Below are 9308 nucleotides of genomic sequence, written 5' to 3' on the forward strand. Positions count from 1 at the left end.
GGGTGATTTCGGAGAAATTTACCCCTTGGCTAAGAATGTCAATAATAGACTTCCTGTCCCAGACAGTGATTCAGTATATCAGTATGGTAATATATGTGGTAAAATGACATCAAATAAAATAATTAATGAACTGGCAAAATAAATACTGTTTTCAATACAAATCGTATTCAAATAAAACACAAACATTTGAGCTGTGAGAAGTTCCTTTCTAAGCACTGAATGTTCAATATTCATAAAGAAATGTAAAGTACCAGTAATGCAAGCACTCAATGTGATATGGAAAAAGAGTATGGATATAGGGGAGATGCCAACAGCACTTAAATCAGCAAATATAGCTCTGCTATACACAGGAGGTAGTAAAGCTTTGGCAAAAACTATAGACAAGTTGCACTAACATTACACGTAATTAAAGTTTTTGAAAGAGCGATTAGGAATCTAATCTCCAGTTTTATGGTAAACAATGAACTTCCCAACCCAAGTCATCATAGATTTAAAGTGGGAAAGTCCTGTCTTTCACCGTTACTCAACCACTATGACAAAATCATGGAAGCATTACAAGAAAAAAAAAATGCAGATGTTGTATACACAGACTTTGCAAAGGAATTTGATAAGTGTAATATCCCATAAAAAGATATCAATAGGATTAACAGGTAAAGTGGGGTGTTGGATTTTCAACTCTGTCAAACAGAATGCAAAGAGCAAGTCAATCAAATAAGATCAAGCCCAAGTACAGTGAGAAGCTCTGTATCCCAGGGCACAGTCCTTGCATCACTTGCAATGTGACAAAGGCTGTTAGGCCTGAAAATCTCACCATGGATACTAAAAGAGGGTGCAGAAGCACTAAGTATGCCACTCTCTATGGAGTATAACAGTTTACTGCAAACAGGAGACCTACTGGAAAGCTGGAACAATTAATGTAGTCCCAATATACAAAAAGGGTGACAGGCAAGAAGTACTGCACTACAGGCCAGTTTCCCTAACTTGTATACTATGCAAGGTATGCAAGGCGATGGAGAAGATCATGAGAAAAAAGCTCTCAGAACACCTGGAGCTTTGTAACACACCGCCATCGTGGATTCAAGCATGGTTAATCAGCACTTACAGATTTAATATACAGTAATTCTATGACCAGGCTACAAAAATTAGGCAAAAAAAGAGAAGGGTGGGCAGACTGCATTTTTTTAGACTGTCAGAAAGCTTTTGACATAGTACCCCATAAGAGGTTGTTACAAAAATTGGAGAAACAGGCAGAAATAAAATGTAAGATGCTCCAGTGGATAAGGGAGTATCAAAGCAACAGGAAACCGCGAGTAACTGTGAGGGAGGATACATCAAAGTGGCGAGATGTCAACAGCAGAGTCCCAGAGGGCTCTGTACTTGGACCCATCCTGTTTTTGATATATGTAACAATCTTCCATAGGGTATAGATTCATTCCTCTCAATGCGGTATAGATTCATTCCTCTCAATGTTTATGAATGCAAAAATTTGGAGAAGAATCAACAGATGAAGATAGACAGACACTACAGGATGCCCTGGATGAACTGGAGGAATGGTCTAGAAAATGGCTACTAAAGTTTAACTCTGGTAAGTGTACAGCAATGAAATTAGGTGAATGGAGCAGGATGCCAAACACAAGGTACATCTGGGAGGTGAAATCCTGCAAGCATTAAATAGAGAGGAAGATCTGAGGGTTGATATCACACTGAGTCTGTTCCCAGAAGCCCACATCACAAGGCATATGCTACACTGGCCAACATAAGAAACTGCTTTTAGAAACTTGTCTAAGTAATCTTTCAGAACCTTGTATATGAGACCAATTCTGGAGTATGTAGCTCCAGCCTGGAGTCCATACCTAGTTAAAATAAATGAAAGTTAGAGAAGATTCAGAGGTATGCCACCAGACTAGTCCCTGAACTGAAAGGTACAAGTTACGTGGAAAGGCTACGAGACCTAAACCACATGTCCCTGGAAGACGTAAGAGTAAGGAGAGACATGATCACCACCTACAAAATTCTCAGAGAATTGACAGGGTGGACAAACTATTTAGCATGGTGGAACACAAACAAGGAGACACAGGTCTCCTTGTACTGAGTACCCAAATGAGCCACAGACATATTAGAAAGAATTTGTTCAGTGTCAGGGTAGTTAACACAGTGATGTGGTGGAGCCAGACTCCATACACAGTTTCAAATGTAGATATGATAGAGCCCAATAAGCTGAGGAATCTGTACACCAGCTGACTGACAGCTGTGAGGCAGGACCAAAGAGCCAAAACTCAAAACCACAACTAGGTGAGTACGTACATGTGTGTGCACACACACAATAATAATAATTATAATAGTTAATAATTAAAAACCCTTGAGAAGTTGACATTCAGTAATAGCATTGCAGGTCTGGAATCAGGATGATACACTGATAATCGTAAATACCTACAGCCACCAGCAAGCAACACATGAACAAAGGAGGAAGCAGATAAAGATAAATCATGATTGTTGGTACTGGGGGGCTTCACCTTTAAAGCAAATGACTGGGAGGCCTACGAATCAAGAATGTAGGACATTTGGACAGGCAGATTTGTAAACCTCATTCTAGAGACATTCGTGTATCAACACGTCAAGCAGGCCACAAGAATGTGGGACAGGGAATGTTCCGTCAGTACTAGATCTAATATTCACCAGAAAAGAAGAGATATTTGACATCCAGTACCTTCCTCCCTTTGGAAAGAGTGATCCTGTCCTGTTGGACTTTAAATATGTTTTGCGATATAATCTAAAGAGAATAAGGACATTAAAACAGTTGATAAGCTCAATTTTAGGAGAGGACACTATGGGGAACTTAACAAATTTTTTAATGAGTTTAATTGGACAGACTTGTTGCTAGGCAAGGAAGTAAATGAGATGTATGCCAAATACTGCAAAATATATGATGAAGGCACACAAACATTCATACCAAACAGAGATGCAGAACCAAAAAACAGGATTGGTTCAACAGAAATTGCCTAACCCCAAACATACCAGCACTACAAGCAGGCAAAAAAAAATTACATAACAGTGAGGAAGCAGAAAGGTATAGCAGACAGATGTAAAACTGACACAGGCCTTTTCTATAAATTCATTAAAAGCAAGCTGCATGTAAAGGATAAAATCCAGAGGTTGAGAATGGGGAACAGGACAATGACAATGAAATAACTAACAGACTGATGAGGGCAGTAATCAAGAGACAATGTATCTGACTGATGAGTGTTACTAGCGAAGTACCACAAGGTTCAGTTCTTGCACCAGTAATGTTCATCGTCTACATAAACGATCTACCAGAAGGAATACAGAATTATTTGAACATGTTTGCAGATGATGCTAAGATACTGGGGAAGATAGGATACGCAGACAATTGTAATGGCCTTGAAATTGATCTAGATAAAATAAGTGCTTGGAGCGTAAAGTGGCAAATGGAATTCAATGTGGATAAATGCTGTGTTATGAAATGTGAATTCAGAGAAAATGAACCACACACAACTTACAAATTACAGTATGTGGAATGGAATTACAGAACTCTAATAAAGAACGAGATCTAGGGGTGATTTTGGATAGTAAGCTGTCGCCAGAGGAACACCTAAAGAACATTGTGTGAGGAGCGTATGCGTCGCTTTCCAACTTAAGACTTGCTTTAATTATATGGATGATGAAATATTAAAGAAACTGTTCATAACTTTTGTGAGACCAAAATTGGAATATGCAGCAGTTGTATGGTGCCCAAATTTTAAGAAGCACATAAAGAACTGGAAAAGGTGTAGCGGCATGCTACAAAATGGCTTCTGGAACTGAAAAACAAGAGTTACGAGGAGAGACTACAGACGTTAAACATGCCTAAAAAAGATTGAAGAATAAGTGGTGATATGATCACTGTAACACCGCTCTATAATGTGTAACACCACTATAATGGAACACCACTATAATGGATACTAAACTAATAATGTAAACACTACTTATCCTGAGTAACACTTCCCCATCGGTTGCACTTGGTAACACTGTTATGAGCTGACATATGATGGTTACACCGGAACTAAAAGGTACACTGCCAACCAAGGAAATGCTACACAGGATTAAATACGCTGCTACCATCTGCCTTTGACCATTGAAACTATATCAAGCAACAAGGCAAGAAACATTGTTCATAGATGCACGCTCTAAACAACCCGATTGGATTCCTCATCAGGGCTCCTGTGGATTTCTAATCAGGATAATATTGAAAGACCAGAGCTATAATATTGAAAGACCAGAGCTATAATATTGAAGACCAGAGCTATATCAAATGTCTGGACAGTCTAGTATGGTTTGGATAGTCTTGGATGATTTAAACAACCTTAGATAACCAAGACAATCTTGTACAGCATGAACAATAATGAATAACCAGGACACTCTTGAGATAACCAGGGCAATCTCATGAGGCCAATGACAACCTCAGTTAACTAATATAATCTGAAACTACTACGTCAATCTGAGATAATCAAGTCAATCCGGGACAAACAGGACAATATCATAAAGTTAAAACAATCTCAGATAATCAGCATAATCTCAATCTCTATCAGGACAATTTCATGAAGAACATCCTCCTCAAATTATGTTTGGCCCTGATGCGGCACCACCGAGACTACGTTGTCCAATTCTGATCACTGTATTACATAGTGGACATCAATTCCATTAGAGGAAAGCCAACATGGAATGAGGAGATGCTAGAGGAACTCGGCCTGTATTCCCCGGAAAGGTGATTGGCAAGGGGGGACACGCATGAGGTCTCGGTAAAACAACTGGGTTCGCTCTCGACTCAAAATTGGGAATTCTGGGTTCAAATCACAGGCAGGACAGAAATTGCTGGGCACATTTCCTATCACCTAATGCCTCTGTTCACCTAGCAATAAATTGGTACAAAGGAGTTAGTCAACTTCTTGTTGGGTGTCTTCCTGGTGAGGGTCATCGGTAGTTTTATCTTGGGGTGAGGGAGAAGGGGGATAGTTTTTGCTAGGCCTGTTAGCATTGAATAGGCTAACAGGCCCACTGAAGTGCTTCATATTTCTTATGTTCTTACGAGGTCAGAACAATCTGAGACAACCAAAACAAATCTATAACAACCAAGACAATCTGAGAATATAACAACAACTTACCATATACAACAGAATGAGGAAGAACGACCGTACCAGCTGTTGGTAGTGTGTCATGTCTCCAGTAAAGTGGGACTACTTTATTTAACGACAATGCAAAAGAAATCAAACAGACCTATACAGATGACCAAAGGGCAAGCAGGAGTGGCCTCCATGCCTGCCTGTAGGTGGGAGAGGACCGTGGGAGAGCTCCCCTGGAGCTCCCACGTAAGGGAAGTCGACATTTAGGTTTCTATGGATTCTCCATTTAAATTGTTATTCATTCATTACTTCACTACAAAATCTATAAATGCGTACAATTGTAATTATTATTATTATTTACTGAACGTGCAGTGTGCATTTCAGTTTCTACCTGTTAGTAATTACCTTCAGCTTGAAAATTCCCTCCTTCAGAGGACGCCATGTTGTTTGTTTACCTTCTTGTGTGACGTCATTCATATGTCACATGTCACATGTTAATTTAAATTAATTTTTTTAAATTATTTTTGTTATTCAGGAAAAGTATATGCATAGATGAAAAGTTACAAACATAATGTTGGATTTATAGATAGAGAGAGTACATACAATACCTAAAGCCACTGGTATGCATAGCGTTTCGGGCAAGGGCATGTCAAGGGCAAGGGCATGTCACAAACAATGTAAACAAATAAATTACTTAAATTTCATAGATATTAATTTATTTAGTCTTTTCCTTTTTTAATCGACAGTTATGAGAAAGAAAAGTATAGTTTACAGCATGAAGACCAAGAGTCTTTTCCAACACTTTCTTTCATAAGGAGGTGGTAAACTATTGTAAATAACTGTGGTAACGCTATTGTCGTAAACGATACATGGCACTTGTTCATATAATTAGCGCTTCCATTATTAGAATTATTTATCCATTATTAGAATAACAAGGTGCAAACCATACCCCCTTACAGTTGAAATCTGTTTATTTATATACAAGAAGGTACACTGGGTTGCGAGAGTACATAACATATATTAAGAGATACATTGTAGCAAGATTTGAGATTAAAGGATTTAAGACTAACACGTTAGAAACAAGGCGCCCCCGAAGGAGGCTATTATTTGTTATGCACTCCATACTCAACCAGTAAGTAGTGAAGCAAAACATAGATTACATGGTCATAAAGTCTTAATCAGACCAATTCAATTCAATTTCTTTCTTTATTATGCACCCCATACCCATCCCGTGGGCGGTGGTGTAAAGGATTACAGAGGCACATAATCGGTTCAGGAACTGAACCCTCTAGTTCGTTTAGCTAAATAAATAATAATTTGTGACGCTAGTTACAAAATTATTAATATTATATATACATGTACACACACTCATACATACATGTACATATATACATACACATACATATCTAATCACCTACACAAATACACACATCAATAATCTTTGTGTCACAAGTGATCAACAAGAGGCTCACAACAGTCACTATACAAGGCACTTTACATCTATGGTGAGTCACACAGTTACTAGTCTTGCTGCACACCCACCCAACTGGGCGGCAGCTTTACAGTCATGTGCATGCATTACCTACAGTAAGCAAATTTTGGATACTTCGCTAAGATTTCGAGCAGCACATCATTATGAATGAAGTACTTACACATTTCTTGGACACTATTGATGGTGTTATCTCTAAATTCCGCGATTTGTTCACATTCCATTATATAATGACGCAAAGTATGCGAATAGTTCTGCTGACAGAGTTTACATTTAGTCAAATCTACATCAGCAGATGTTACAAACTCCCAGAGGTACTTGTAGCCGAGCCTAAGCCTAGCAGTGGTAACATCTAGAAGTCTGCTAACATTATTGGATGACCCATAGACGTGCGGTTCTTTTTGCATAATAGAATGATGATAGATGGAGTAACTGGTGTGAATTTAACTTTGCCTCAAGTCTCCGAAATTTAGTTGATGTTCCTGGGATATTGCTGCCCTCAGGCTGCTCAAAGGCAGTCCAAGTTGGTAATCAATTCCCTCTTTACGAGCAAAATTCTTGGCCAACTCATCAGTTCTCAGTGGCTACTTTTACATTATCATTTACAACTAACTTAAGTTAAATAACAACCAGTAAACAGACTGCTGTTTTCTAATTCTAGTTCAGGCACTTCCTGGGATAAAACGCGAACATTCCTTGAGGAACTGTGAGGTGCTTATCTGTTTTTCCTCGTAACGGTCCCAAAGCTTCCACAAATGTTCCTGTTTCTCTTTATTGCCCTTGCGGCGACTGGACTTTAGCTTTTGATCAGAAACCAGTTGGTATTGCAAGGTTACCAGGGACGCATCACGGTATAATAAGGGGATTAAAATATATAAAGCTAAGTTGTCCCTCACTGCCCTTTGATTCAGACGCTGGTGCCATCCTTCTACGTTATTGTTGGTCCTCACCAGTCGTCTAAATGCACACCAGTTCCCCAATTCCCACACACTGTTGCACAGCCACGTATTTGTTTATGTAATGAGTTAATTGTGTCGTTAAAGGTGAACTGCTAGCCGACTTTTCTAATTCAGCAAACGCCTTACAATTATGTAGTACATACGTACCACATAAGTACGTGTGTGTTATACACGTACACACACACACACATACACACACCTTGTCAAGCACAGGACGAAGCTTGAAAAAGTTTAATGGTATGCCTTCTTTTATCTAAATATAAAAATTGTACTGTTAGATTTTAATGTAGCATTTCTGTTTTTGCGCGCGTGCGTGCGTGTTTACTAGTTGTGTTTTTGCGGGGGTTGAGCTTCGCTCTTTCGGCCCGCCTCTCAACTGTCAATCAACCGTTTCTAACTACTTCCCCCCCCCCACACACACACCCCAGGAAGCAGCCCGTGACAACTGACTAACTCCCAGGTACCTATTTACTGCTAGGTAACAGGGGCATAGGGTGAAAAAAAACTCTGCCCATCGTTTCTCACCGGCACCCGTGACCACAGGATCACGTATCCAGCATGCTGTCTGCTCAGCCACCGGCTCCCTACTGCGTGTGTGTGTGTGTAAATACACGTTCATATTAAGTCTGAGTGCTGTTCAAGGCCACCTTATATGCAAATCTTGCTAGAGCATATAATGAATGACAAAATTAATAAATAATTATAGCCTAGTGCAAGCAAGGCGATGTAAACACAAACTGTGTACATTTATGTTCATGTCAATATTGACGACGTGTCAATGGCGCGTTGTGGACATCTGTGCCACCTGCACCGTTGGTCCCACCCACCTGCACACACCCCACCATAGGTGCTTCCTCACCTCATCACCTTCACCTCATCCTCGGGTAAATATGCAGCAAGACAATTTGAAATCATTCCAATTCTACCTTTGACAATGTTAACAAGAGTTAACAAAAAGCAATTCTTTGCTTCGCAGCTCTGGTCTAAAAAAGAACACCTTAAAAGAGACCAACGTCGTCTATGCCTTCACATGCCCACTTGGGGACTATTAGTCCCAAAGATCTCAATATATAGGCAAGACAACAACGTCTCTCTCAAATGGATATTAATAGGCTATGTAATAGCCTATTAATATCCATTTACTTGTTCATCTCAATCATGTCCTGTACCATCTCACCCCAAAAGAATATAAGCTTTTGCAAATGCATGATAAATTTGTCTTTGAAAATGTCAGGAGTGCGTTGCAAAACGCTTTCTTAATATACCTGTAGTGTGAAAATGAGCTTTGGAGAGTTACATTTTTCAACTTCCCTCAACAGTGAAGAAAAACATAAGAAATATTGATAAGATTCGTGTTAGAATCATTAATCTTACCCTTTCGGTCATATACGAGAGATACGAAGTACTGCACCTGTAGGATCCACAATAAGCCTATGGTGTTGCAGGAAATCCCTCCCAAGAATGGGTTGTTCCACATCCGCTAGGAGGAAAGTCCACGTAAAGCGACCCAGAGGCGAAATCGAGAACCAGGGCGCGGGTCCCATACATCGTATGACGTCGTATAAAGCTGGTCTGCCAGTAGATGGACGTCAACACTTTCCCACGGGAGACAACTCCCGTCACGTAGGGTGCAGTCGCACCTCCATAGATCTCCAGTATCATCTCTTGATACTGGTAATGGCTCAAAAGGGCCACCATTTACGGGTTATTCATGCCCGTGCCACCTTTTGCGTGGCTTAATCT

The sequence above is a fragment of the Procambarus clarkii genome, chromosome 82 (genome assembly GCF_040958095.1).
Source record: "Procambarus clarkii isolate CNS0578487 chromosome 82, FALCON_Pclarkii_2.0, whole genome shotgun sequence".
Taxonomy (NCBI): Eukaryota; Metazoa; Arthropoda; class Malacostraca; order Decapoda; family Cambaridae; genus Procambarus; species Procambarus clarkii.